Here is a 13,877-nt window from a genome sequence, read left to right as displayed (position 1 = left end):
CTCTTTTCCATTCTCCAGAAATGAAAGGAGAGCCTGCGGAGAAAGAAGCATTTCCCGGAGGAAGCAGTGGTTGCATGCAAGCCTCAGCTCCAGGAAGGGAGGCCATGCCAGGCACAGGCACAGGAGGTAATTGCTGTGCCTCTGGGGCTGAGCCCTGCTGAGGCTTGAGCTGCCCTCTCTGCTGTTTGGCAGTGCGGGCACAGCCTGGACTAGAGCAGCACAGCCCAGGGGAATTATCCCGAGCAGGCTCAGGGCACTCGGGTCCTGAGCAGTCCTGCTGGGGTCCCTCCATGGGAGACATGTCCTGAAACCTGACAGCGACTGCACGGGGTGCCCACGGTGGGGAAAGGACATAGGAGGAGAGCAAGGCTGCAGTGTGTCCTGAGAGGGCCTGGCTGTTTGCCCTTGAGATCTGGGGGGTATCCCCACAGAAGGAGGGCAGGAGGGACAGAGGGAGGGCAGGATGGATACCTGTGGCACCGCCTGCTGCAGTTTTCCCCCATGCTTTAGGGAGGATTTCTTCTGTGTGTGAGGGGGAGAGTTCCAGGTCCCTGCACTGCTGCAGCCACCCCTCCCAGGGATGTTGCTGAGGGCAGGGAAAGAGTGTGGAGAGTGACCAGGAGCCAGCCCAGAGCACCCCAGGCCCCTGGGCAGCTTTGGCCATGTCTATTCCCATCTGGCTCCCATGGCCTTACCCGACTCCCTGGCAGTGCCCAGTTCCCTGTGGCAGAAAGAGATCCCAGCACACACTGGAAAATGTTCTCATCTGTGCTGCATTGTAGATGAGGGTGCTGGGAAGGCTTCTCCATCAGCTTGGATGAATAAAGTTTTGAAGCCCTTGGAGCCTCCTGCAGGTATGTTCTCAGTGTGCCACCAAGGAAGAATTGTAGACAAGCGGGCAGGAACCAGGTGACGGAAGCTTCTGTGGCTGTTGTGTTACAGATGTGTCTACAGGGAAGACTTCTCCAGCTTCTCCAGCTGCTACCTTGGATGCTGCACTCAAGCCCAGCTCCCATCTCAGGGGTGAGTAGTGTGTCCCTGCTGACCCTACAGGCTGAGCCCTGCTTTTCTGGGATCCATTCCTGGGAAATGGAAATATTTTTCTCTAAGGTACTCCAACAGGGAAAATCCAAGATACAACAGATAAGATATCCCTGGAACCATCCAAACAGATGAGGCAAGAGCTGAAGGAACCCCTGCAGACAAGAGAAGGTGGGTGCATTTCCCTCATGCTTCTCCTGGGAGTCAGCAGCCGGGGGCTTTGGCTGAACATCTGGACATGCCGTGCCCGGCACAGCGGGAAGGGATCCATGGCAGCCTTGCTGCCCCGCTGCTGCTTTCACGCCCTGCAGGGCTGTTTCCCAGCCTGGCCTGGCTGCAGCTTCTGCCCAGCCTCTGCCGGAAGTTATTTGGCATCAGCTGACAGGCCATGCCCAAACTGTAACACACCCTGAGATCCCCCACTATATCCAGCCCTGCAGATTAGGAAAAGGGTGGCTGTTTGGAGGTGGAAGTGCTCTCATCATGCCACTGTAACCTGGCCATTTTCCTGCTCCATAACTTTCACAAATATTACCTCTGATGCCACCACCCAAGTGGGAAACAGCTCCATCTGATGCAGCTGTCTCCCTTCCTTTGTCAAGAGATAGACATAGTGCTTCAGTGGAAGGTGGCATTTCTTGAAGGAAGCACTCCATCTTCGGTGCCAGCCCCTGCTGCAGGAAGGAAGGCAAAGCCAGACATGGGCACATGCACAGCAGGTAATTGCTGTGCCGGGCTCAGGCCTGGCCGGGGCTGTGTGGCAGCAGCTCTTCTCCCAGGGCCTGCCCTTGCCCGGCCCGGCAGCAGCCAAAGCTGGAGGCGCCTCAGCTTCCAGGCCTCTGGAGCTGGTTCAGAGCCCCGGGGAAACAGGACTGGTGCAGCAACGTCCCTGGCGCTGCAGCTGCTGCGGAGCTGGCCCTGAGTGCCCAGAGACCCAAGGCACAGGAGCAGCCCCGAGCGGGAGCCCTGCCGCCAGCCCAGGGCCAGAGCCAGCCCTGGCTCCCGACAGGCTCCTGACAGGGCCTGAGCCTGTCCCCTGGGGCTGGGGGAGCTGTCACGGGGCAGGGAGGGCCAGGGGTGGCAGTGGCTGCTCAGGGATGGCTTTGGCCCCTGTCCCTGGCAGCAGCCACTGCCCAAGCAGCTGCGCTGCCCCCGGGCTCTCCTCCCGGCCTGCTGGGCTTTGTTGGCTGGCGCAGCCTGTGCCAAGGGCCGGCAAGGTGCCTGCAGGCCCCAGCTCTGGGGGAAACAGAGTACGTCCTGCCCGTATCCACCGTGCTGCCAGCTCAGCAGTGCAGCACAGCACGGGCTCACGCTCCCCATCGCTCCCACAGATGCAGCCGGCACCACAAGACCTGTTCGCAATGCCCAGGATGGCCTCGGAAGGGGCTTCTGTCAGGGAACCGGCTGCTGGCTAGGGTTACTGGCAGGCGTGCTTTGTTTGGAGCTTGTTTTCATGTTGTGCTGCTTTGGAATCTGGTATTCCTGGAACAGAAAACAGTGAGTGTTTTGTTGCTCTCCCCCTCAAACAGCTTCTTTTGAAAGTCTAACATGGTCAGGGAACATTCCCATTGAGGCTGCAGTGGGGTTGTGGCCAGTCCATGATTGTCCAAATAACTCCGCTGAGGGTTCTGCTGCTGCTCAGTGCTTCCATTGGCCCCTCAATTGCTGGGCCTTGTCCTGGGGGCCCCGCTGGGGCTGCAGCCAGAGCTGGCTCCCACTGAGGCTGCCTGGCCAAGAGCAGCCCCAGGGGCACGGGGCAGAGGCAGAGGCAGGTGGGGAGGAGAAAGAGCAGGGCCGAGGTTGCCCTTGAAAGGCAGAGGCGCTCTGGGGCCCGCTCCTGGCCAGGGACCCTGCCCAGAGCCGTCCCTGCTTTCCGGGGCCTTGAGGGGCAGCTGTCCAGCTGGGCCCGGCTGTGCCAGCAGCTCCAGCCGTGCTGGGGAGCCTTGCCAGCTCTGGGCCCTGCTGTGCACGAGGGTCCCTGTGTGCCACTGGCAGCTGGGGCCTCAGCCTCCTCCTCTCTTCACAGGAGCACCTCGGGACAGGAGTTGGAAGACGGTGGCTGCACCTGACACCCAGACAGCGTGAGCAGCTCCTCCAGCAGCAGGAACGGCCCGGACAGCCCTCTCAAGTGTTCTGTGAAGAGGACCCCAGAACAACCGTCTATGAGGAAGCCTCTTATTGCCCCGTAGATCCCACTGCCACCTGCTCTCCCCATGGGCCTCCCCAAGCTGCCTTCATCCCTTTTTTTCTCTCCATCTGTCCCATCCCAGCCAACCCGAGTTCCTCTAGAGACCCCAGGACCAGCCCAGCACCTTCCAGCCCCTCCTCAGACAAACACATCCCTTCCTCTGCCCCTGAGCCCCCTGGCCTTGCCCTCTAGGCAGCACTGAAGGTGACACCCCACCCCACCCCACCCCACCCTCCCCCCCCGCTTGCAGAGTAGGCAATGGCCCATTCCTCTGTTTAAATAAAGAGAAGGATCTGTGTTGTGGTTTGAAAGCAAAACCAGTGAGAGACTCCAAGTCAGAAATACAATTTATTAGGAAAAGGGAAAAAATCCCAAAATACATGCAATGATACAAAAGAAAAACCACTGACAGGCTCAGAATACAGCCTGCTGACACCCTGCTAGTTAGGGTGGTGGTAGCAGTCCAGATGAAATGGACTTGTGGAAGTGGTGATCCTGTAGAAACAATCTGGTAGCTCTCATCCTCTGGAAAAGCAGTGGGTAAGGGCGGCGGTTCCTCTGGGAATCCAGTGGAAAGACTGCTTGTTGTGTCCCAAAACCCAGATTATATCCAGCTGGGGATGCTTAGCTCCTCCCCCATGGGCAGAGCATCTCACAGTGGGCTGGTATCATTCTGCCTCATGCTGTGGGTCCTTGATTAGCCATTAAACAGAAATGGCTCTGGGAGGGAGTTATCTCTGAGTCATGTGGCAAGACATTGATGGGCCCATTAACAGGAGATAAGGAAGAAACAATGCCCCTCCTGGTTTCAGCAGCTCTTGAGGATGGCATTAGAATACATCTTTACACTGCAACCTAGGACAAGCGGTCACCCCAGTGTCCAGGTGGCAGCAGCAGCAAAGCCCACCCAGCCCCAGCACTGACTGAGCTCCATGCCCAGGAGGAGCTGTGGATGCCCACGGTGTGGGCAGGCAGAAGCCAGGCCGGGGCTGCTGATGAAATGGAGGTTTTGGGCCGCTCACAGGCTCAACACAGTTGGCTGTGATTGGTCATCAAGTGAAAACAATCCACATGGACCAATGGAAGATGCACCTGTTGCATTCCACAGCAGCAGACAGTTATTGTTTACATTTCTTTCCTGAGGCCCTCAGCTCCTCATGAGGGGAAAAATCCCAGGAAAGGATTTTTAATAAAATATCATAGCTACAGATAACTGTTTTACTCATAACACCAGGAGAAGACCAGGGAATGCAGGAAGCCTAGACTAAGGAGCTCCTCTGTCTCCAAGCTGATCCAAACCAACAGACCTACTCAGATAAGCACCAGGGGACCACAGTGCATGCACAAAGGAGAAAAGTTCAAAAGTTCAGTCATGAGCAAGACCACAGCCTTCGACCTCAGAGACCACCAATGACCCCAGTGTGACCACCACAGGAAACAACACGTGCCCAGAAGGCCGTGGATCTAATCGCCATGTGAGGGGAGGACAGGCGGGGCCAGGGGTTGAATGTGCATGACGAGATTGTGTAAGGTATTGCATATGGAACATGTTTGTGAACAAAGATGTGGCTCAGTCCAGGGCTCGGGGCACAAGTTTTCACGAGAGCCGTCTCGCTTGTGCCAGGCCCTGACACGCATACCCACTTCACAACTACATCAGGTTGTGGAGTGCCGCTATAGGACATGAAATAAAACAACGCAGACACGCATCTCTCCAAGGTAAAAAAGAAGGCAGTTGAATTTCTGACTCCAACATTTACAGATTTCCAAAAGTGACAGTGGATTGGAGGGTGAAAGTGCCACCTCTCCAATGACACTGGACAAACCAACAGTCCATCAAATTTCTCCTCTGCAGAAAAGAATGCAAAACAATAAGTTATTTACATAAAGTGTTTGGGAAAGTTTGCTACAAGAATGTAAACATCAGAAGGCTTAGAAGAACATTAAAAACCAGGGCGACAGTGGAGTCTATTTATTCTGCAGATGGCTTCACTGTGACCAGCGGTGGGGCCCCGAGGGGATGGGGCAGCCCATGCTGAGCGTCCCTGGGCTGAGGGACATTTCCTTCCGTGGGATCATCTGGGCCCAGACCTCCTCCAGTGCCATGGCCAGGAAAAGAGGGAAGCCATCAAGAGTATCTCCAGGGACACAGCCTGACCAGCAATGTCAGCAGGCAAAACAAAGCTCCTCCCTAATTAACACACACTTGATAGGACCTAATTGATGGGCCATCACCAATGCAGGGTGCTGCACAGGGTCTGCTGCTCTCAGCCAGGGCCAGAAGGAAGGGAAGGGAAGGGAAGGGAAGGGAAGGGAAGGGAAGGGAAGGGAAGGGAAGGGAAGGGAAGGGAAGGGAAGGGAAGGGAAGGGAAGGGAAGGGAAGGGAAGGGAAGGGAAGGGAAGGGAAGGGAAGGGAAGGGAAGGGAAGGGAAGGGCTGTGTGGCCTTGGGGTTCGACAGAGCTGGTGAGCAGCCCCAGAGACACAACAACCCAGGTGCAACCAGGCTTGATTTCCAGGTCAAAACACTCGGCGTAGCTGGCCTGGACTTCCCTGTAAGGCACGTGGGGGCTTTGGAGTCCCCCTAAGGTGCATGAGGGGATGGGGTCCCTTGCGGCACACCCAGGGATATTTTAGGTTTCCTCTGAGGCATGGAGGGCACTGGGGTCCACTTCAAGTCATGCAAGGGATTTGGAATCCTGTGTGAGGCATGCAGAGGGTTTGGGATCTCTCCCAAGGTGTGCAGGGTGCTGGGATCTCTCCTGAGGCACATGTCATGGTTCTGGGGTCTCATTTCACATGTAGAAAGGGCTGTGGACTCTCGTAAGCGTGCAGGTGCTTTGTGTCCCTCCTGCTGCATGCAGTGGGGCTGGAGTGTCTGCTGAGGCACGCAGGGGACGGGGACCTCCAACAGTCCCTCCCGGGCCCGTGCGGCTCGGGGCTGCCGCGGCCCAGGGCCAGCCGCCGTGCCGGGATGGCGGTGGCGAGGCGCCAAGGCGGAGCTGCCCCGCCGGGTCACGCTGCATCGGCACGGCACGGGCGGTGCTGAGCGCTGGGCAGGCGGCACCGCCAGCCCAGGGGCCACAGCCCCGGCCCTGCCTCTTTTGGGGCCGGGCACAGACAGCTCCGCGGGACGGGCACCGCTCAGCACCTGAGGGGACGGAACAGATGCCAGAGGAGCCCCAGGAGCCCTGGACAGGGCCCTGGCGTTGCCTGCCTGGCTCCCCCGGGCCTGTGGCCATCCCGGGCAGCAGGGGCTCGCTCTGGGCCGCGCTCTCCCCGGCCAGCGGGGCTCCGGGCCAGCACCCGGCTCCTGCCACTGCCCTGAGAATGCTGACGGGCTTTCGGGGCAGAACTGACCTTGACAGGGACAGAATTCATAGGAGACTTGTTTTGGCCTTTTACAAGGTTAACTGAGAAACAACTTAAAATCCCAGGCTAAATCGTCTGCTTTAACGCGTGGGGATTCCTTCAAGACCCTTCCTAACTCCCGTGGTGCCGGGCCGGGCCGCGTCCCAGCGAGCACCAACACCCAGCAGCTCGATGGATGCAGCACGACTGGGTCCAGGGAAACGAGTCAGTATCCCTACAGCTGCCCGCTCTGCCTGCACGGCTGTCACACAACAGCAATGTTCCAGAAGGAACAGGCATTTTTACATCCTCAGGACCATGTGATCTTTGGTCCTGGTGGTGGATCAGAGAGAAAAGCCAAATGTGACAGACTAAACTTGACTGTAGGAGAGGGATGCCTCAGCAGAGGGTCTGGGGACCTGTGGTGCCAGCCAGTGGCCCGGCACTCGGACACAGCAGGAAGACCTGAGATTATCACACTTCACCTGGGAGGGTAGAAAAGCTCAGGGGTTCTTTGTTCAAGGTCCCCCAGAGGCACCAGCTGAAGCCGCCACAGCTCCACCTTGATAAAATTGTTTAAAAAGATCCAGAGGTCTGACACTCTGCTGTGGAGGACATTCCACATGTTATATTTGCCCAATTATCCAATCAAAAAAACGGAAAGAACAAACCCAAACAAAATGAAATGTAACAGCAATTTTAATTATGTAGCTTAATATATATACAATTGAATACACTCAAAATATTGACAATATAATTTGCTTTAAATTATGAATAATTTGTTTCTGATAATAGCGTATAATCAAAAATAACCTCGCGGGGTATGCGTGGGGTACGGGTGCAGGGCTTTTGGACCCCCGTCACCTCACGTACTAGCGTGTCAAGCCCAAATTCCCCTTTTTATGCTGCATGTCATTACCATCTCCTCCCATTTTCGATTCGTCACACTTGTATCACCGCCCTCATCATCACCTTCCCCACGCATGCTCCACACTTCTTTAAGTAAGTTGTACCACTCTTTGGGGATCTTCTTTGAGGAAGGCCTCTCCTCTTCCTCCATGGAGTCCTGGAGTTCACCTTTTGGATTACACATGCGCACCAAGCTGCTACAGTATAAACCAATACTGTGTTCTAACATTAAAGCAGTGAATCTCATATAATCAACATTTGCCTGGTGTCTAACCAAATTCTCCTCTCTTCCAAGGAAATTTAGTCATAGTTATCTCTTGCTTCCTCCTGTTCTGAACATCTGCAGGAGAAGGTTGGGGGTGGACCCCTCCTCTCCCTTTCTTGCTTGGCATGACTCCTTTAACTGGTTTTTTATTTCCAAATATTAATTATCAATATTGATTACTGTTTCAATTTTGTCAGCATGAATCATATCTATTTACCACACACAGTTCTCATCTTTTGGGCATTTAGAAGCTTTTGATTTTGCTTTGCACCCAAGGAAAATATACCCCCAAATGTGCACAAATAACTCCTTCAGCATGTCCTCCTTTTCAGCTGGTGTTTCCATTGTTCTCTGCTATCTTGTCCTCATCTTTCCACAATTCCTGTGCCTATTCAAGTCCAGCCTGGGACAGTGCACACATTTGCTTTAGTTCTGTAGTGATTTATGCCCAGCCATCCTGCCAACCACACCCATTTCAATGTTGCAACAACCTACCTCTGGGCTGCAGTATGTGAATCACACTCTGCTGTGTGAGATGGCAGAGCACCAGAGCAGGCACTGAAGAAGGGGCATTCGGTACATTAGTGAAGTGAGTGCTGGAACCTGGGCTAGCTCTTACAACTCCGGCACTACGGCAGGAGTCGGGAACTGCCTCGCTATGGGCATTTACCAGAGGCAGAACCTTTAGTGCCACTTGCTCTCCAGTGCCAGACACAAGCCACGACAGGGACGAGGCACAGGAGAAAGGAGGAGGCGTCCCGTCTTCAGGTTCTTCAAGGAACAGCTTAGTCCAGGTGAAGAGAACAGGATGAAAAGCCCCTAGCTGTACTGCCCAAGGGGTTTTGTACACATACAAGTCATGGGGTGGATGCAAACAATGAACCAATAGGGAATGCTCAGGAGAGGAGTGAGGGGATTACATCAAGTGTCTGGGGCCAGTTGGGGTAGGAGGGTGGAGAGGATGGGTCACAAGGGCCAATGGGGCTTCCAGGAGTAGGGGAATTCCAAAGGGGAGTTGCAGTCAGAGATTGGCCCAAAGGTTGGGGAACCAAGGGGCTGGGTTGCCTTGACAGGCAGGGAAAGAGCTGGAACAAGGGGTGGGGAAGGACACCAGGGACAGTTTGGAGGGAGGGTAAAACCCACAGGTGAACCAACTCAGGAAAAAAACGGGGGCACAACAGAGCCCTTAAACAAGACTTAAAATGAAATCAATAAAATAAATTTGAACTGCAACAATCAAGAGCATCTTGAGGGACGCAGCCTGACCAGCAATGTCAGCAGGCAAAAGAAAGGTTTTGCTGAGCAATGGCCCTTTGATGAAGCAAAACATTTACAGTCAGGGCAGTCCATTCATGCAGACGGGCGCACACTCTGGGGGTACAGCTGAGGCCATGAGGTCACAGCAGGGCTCCGGGGTCACAGCAGGCTGAGCTCTCAGCAGGCCCTGAGGTCACAGAGGTGCCAGAGGTGCCACAGCCCCGTGGTTGCACAGCAGCACAAGGAGCCAGCAGTCAGTCCCTGAGCACAACTGTTGCGGCAGCAGCGGCGGTGGCAGCAGCGGTGCTGACATTGGGACAGCGGTGTCGGGACAGCGGTGGCAGCAAGAGCTGCGGGACTGGCGGAGGACAAGGCAGCATGGCCCTTGCTCTGCGCCTCCTACTCCTGCTGCTCCTGGCCGTGGCCCTGCCTGCCAGGGCTGCCCAGGCTGCTCCGCTGCAGCCGCGGCGAGCAGGTGAGCCGGCAGCCTGGCTGCCCTTTCCCGGAACAGCGCTCCCTGCTCCCTGGGAAGCGCTGGGGATGGTTTTGCCCCGGGCTTTAGGGAGGGTTTCCTCTGTGGGAGGGAGAGAGACCCCACGGGCCCTGGGCTACTCCAGCCACCCTTCCAGGGATGCACAGGGCCTGCAATGAGGTTGGAGAGTGACCAGGACCCAGCCCAGAGCTCCCCAGGCCCCTGTGCAGCTTTGGCCATGTCCATTCCCATCTGGCTCCCACAGCCTTACCCAACAGCCCTGCATTGCCCAGTTCCCTGTGGCAGAAGGGGATCCCAGCACATCATGGAAATGGTTCTCATCTCTGCTCCCTTCTAGCCTGGAATCGTGACATGGGTTTTCAGGAAGTCCTCATGAAGCATGGTTTGAAGTTCCTGGAGGATGCTGGAGGTAAGTTTTCATTCTGCCTTTCCTGAGAGAATAATCAGGATCAGTTCAACAAAAGCTCACTTATTAACCAATTCCCTTAACATAAACTTAAGGTTGAAAGAATCCGGAAAATCTTGCCCTGCTCCCTTCTGGATCCCTGAGGGGTCCCACAGGATCACTGTCATTGGGAGGAAGGAGCATTTAGCTGTCCATCTTCCTCCCGTGTGCAATGCCAGTGTGTCCTTCCGTGTGCTCTGTGCAGTCACAGAGAAGAGCAGAGAGGGAAGGGGCCGGGCCTAGGGCTGTGCCCCGGGGCTGAGCCTTGTGGGCAGCCTGAGGATCTCCTGCAGTGCCACAGGAGCTCTTCTGTCCTGCCTTTCTTTGCAGCTGAACCTGCTGGTGAAGGCACCACATCCAGGACTGAGCCTCTGGGAGATGCTGAGGGTAGGTCAAGGCCTTTCCCCTGGGAGAGCTGCCAGCTCAGAGCCCAAAGCTGGGCCAGGGAGGCAGCGCTGCAGGTGCCAGCACAGAACCATGCATGTGTGTGCCCTCGCCCTGCACGATCCCCTCACCGCTCCTGCGGCTCAGTGGTGCCCGTGCAGATCAGCAGAGATGGCAGAAGCTTCTGTGGCTGTTGAGTTACAGGTGTGTCTGCAGGGAGGAGATTCATACGTCCTTTGGTAGTTATTGCTGACAAGACCAGCTCCCATAGCAGGGGTGAGTAGTGTGTCCCTGCTGACACCACAAGTTGAGCCCTGCTTTTGTGGAATGCATTCCTGGGAAATGGAAGTATTTTTCTCTAAGGTTCTCCGATAGGGAAGATCCAAAACACAAGAGACAAGATATCCCTGGAACCATCCAAACAGACGAGGCAAGTGCTGAAGAAAATGCTGCAGGGAGGACAAGGTGGGTGCATTTGCCTCATGCTTCCCCTGGGACTCAGCAGCCGGGGGCTTTGGCTGCACATCTGAACGCATGGTTCCCGGCACAGAGGGATGGGATCCATGGCCCATTCCCAGTGAGGAATGTTTCCATCTGATCCAGCTGTCACTTTTCCATTCTCCAGAAATGAAAGGAGAGCCTGTGGAGAAAGAAGCATTTCCCGGAGGAAGCAGTGGTTCCGTGCCAGCCTCAGCTCCAGGAAGGGAGGCCATGCCAGGCACAGGCACAGGAGGTAATTGCTGTGCCTCTGGGCCTGAGCCCTGCTGAGGCTTGAGCTGCCCTCTCTGCTGTTTGGCAGTGCGGGCACAGCCTGGACTAGAGCGGCACAGCCCAGGGGAATTATCCCGAGCAGGCTCAGGGCACTCGGGTAACTGAGCAGTCCTGCTGGGGTCCCTCCTTGGGAGACATGTCCTGAAACCTGGCAGCGACTGCACGGGTTGGTCACGGTGGGGAAAGGACAGAGGGGGAGAGCAAGGCTCCAGTGTGTCCTGAGAGGGCCTGGCTGTTTGCCCTTGGGATCTGGGGGGTGTCCCAGCAGAAGGAGGGCTGGAGGGACAGAGGGAGGGAGGGAGGGATGGATACCTATGTCACTGCCTGCTGCAGTTTTCCCCGGGGTTTTAGAGAGGATTTCCTCTGTGTCTGAGGGAGAGAACCCCGGGGCCCTGTGGTGCTCTAGCCACCCCTCCCAGGGATGTTGCTGAGGGCAGGGAAAGAGTGTGGAGGGTAATCAGGAGCCAGCCCAGAGCTCCCCAGGCCCCAACAGCTTTGGCCGTGTCCATTCATATCTGGCTCCCATGGCCTTAGCCGAACCCCTGGCAGTGCCCAGTTCCCTGTGCCAGAAGGGGATCCCAGCACACTCTGGAAAATGTTCTCATCTGTGATCCGTTCTAGATGAGGTGTCTGGGAGGGCTTCTCCATCAGCTTGGATGAATAAAGTTTTGAAGCCCTTGGAGCCTCCTGCAGGTATGTTCTCAGTGTGCCACCAAGGAAGAATTGTAGACAAGCGGGCAGGAACCAGGTGACAGAAGCTTCTGTGGCTGTTGTGTTACAGATGTCTCTACAGGGAGGATTTATCCAGCTCCTACCTTGGATGTTGCACTCAAACCCAGCTCCCATCACAGGAGTGAGTAGTGTGTCCCTGATGACCCCACAGGCTGAGACTTCCTTTTCTGGGATCCATTCCAGGGAAATGGAAATATTTTTCTCTAAGGTACTCCAACAGGTAAAATCCAAGACACAACAGATAAGATATCCCTGGAACCATTCAAACAGATGAGGCAAGAGCTGAAGGAACCCCTGCAGACAAGAGAAGGTGGGTGCATTTCCCTCATGCTTCCCCTGGGACTCAGCAGCCGGGGGCTTTGGCTGCACATCTGGACATGCCGTGCCCGGCACAGCGGGAAGGGATCCATGGCAGCCTTGCTGCCTCGCTGCTGCTTTCACGCCCTGCAGGGCTGTTTCCCAGCCTGGCCTGGCTGCAGCTTCTGCCCAGCCTCTGCAGGAAGGCACTTGGCATCAGCTGACAGGCAGCCCAAACTGTAACACACCCTGAAATCCCCCACAATATCCAGCCCTGCAGATTAGGAAAAGGGTGTCTGTTTGGAGCTGCAAGTGCTCTCATCATGCCACTGTAACCTGGCCATTTTCCTGCTCCATAAATTTCACAAATATTACCTCTGATGCCACCACCCAAGTGGGGAACAGCTCCATCTGATGCAGCTGTCTCCCTTCCTTTCTCAAGAGATGGACATAGTGCTTCAGTGGAAGGTGGCATTTCTTGAAGGAAGCACTCCATCTTCGGTGCCAGCCCCTGCTGCAGGAAGGAAGGCGATTCCAGACATGGGCACAGGCACAGCAGGTAATTGCTGTGCCGGGCTCAGGCCTGGCCGGGGCTGTGTGGCAGCAGCTCTTCCCCCAGGGCCTGCCCTTCCCCATCAGCAGCCAAAGCTGGAGGCGCCTCGGCTTCCAGGCCTCTGGAGCTGGTTCAGAGCCCCGGGGAAATGGGACTGGTGCAGCAACGTCCCTGGCGCTGCAGCTGCTGCGGAGCTGGCCCTGAGTGCCCAGAGGCCCAAGGCACAGGAGCAGCCCCGAGCGGGAGCCCTGCCGCCAGCCCAGGGCCAGAGCCAGCCCTAGCACACAATGGAAACAGTTCTCATCTTGGTTTGTTACCAGACTGGGATGCTGGGAAGGATTCTTCATTAGCCTGGCAAACTGAAGTTGTGAAGCCCTCCGAGCATTCTGCAGGTATGTTCTCACTGTCCCACCAAGGCGTAATGTTTGACTGACTGGTAAGAACCAGGTGACAGAAGCTTCTGTGGCTGTTGTGTTACAGGCGTGTCTGCAGGGACGCCTTCACCAACTCCTACCTCAGATGCTGCACAAAAGCCGAACTCCCATGGCAGGGGTGAGTAGTGTGTCCCTGCTGACCCCACAAGCTGAGCCCTGCTTTTGTGGGATCCATTCCTGGGAAATGGAACTACTTTCTCTTAAGGTCCTCCGACAGGAGAGACCAAAGACATGGCAGGCAAGAAATTCCAGGACCCATTAGAAGTCATGTGGCAAATGCTGAAGGAATGTCTGCAGAGAAGGCAAGGTGGGTGCATTTGCCTCATGCTTCCCCTGGGACTCAGCAGCCGGGGGCTTTGGCTGCACATCTGGACACGTCGTGCCCGGCACAGCAGGAAGGGATCCATGGCAGCCTTGCTGCCCTGCTGCTGCTTTCACGCCCTGCAGGGCTGTTTCCCAGCCTGGCCTGGCTGCAGCTTCTGCCCAGCCTCTGCAGGAAGGCATTTGGCATCAGCTGACAGGCAGCCCCAATTGCACCACAGGCCATGCCCACCCTCAGATCCCCTGCAATTTCCTGGTGTCCAGGCAGATCAGATGTTGGGGCTGTTTGGGGAAGGAAGCAGCCTTGGCTTGTTCCAAAATCCTGGGTGTTTTCTGATCCTTATGCATTCCATTCACAAGTGATGCTTCCTGAAGTTATCACCTTCCCCATTCCCAGTCAGGAATATTTTCATCTGATCCAGCTGTCTCTTTTCCATT

Source organism: Passer domesticus, chromosome 9 (genome assembly GCF_036417665.1).
Source record: "Passer domesticus isolate bPasDom1 chromosome 9, bPasDom1.hap1, whole genome shotgun sequence".
In the NCBI taxonomy this organism is placed as follows: Eukaryota; Metazoa; Chordata; class Aves; order Passeriformes; family Passeridae; genus Passer; species Passer domesticus.
This window is presented reverse-complemented; position numbering follows the sequence as displayed.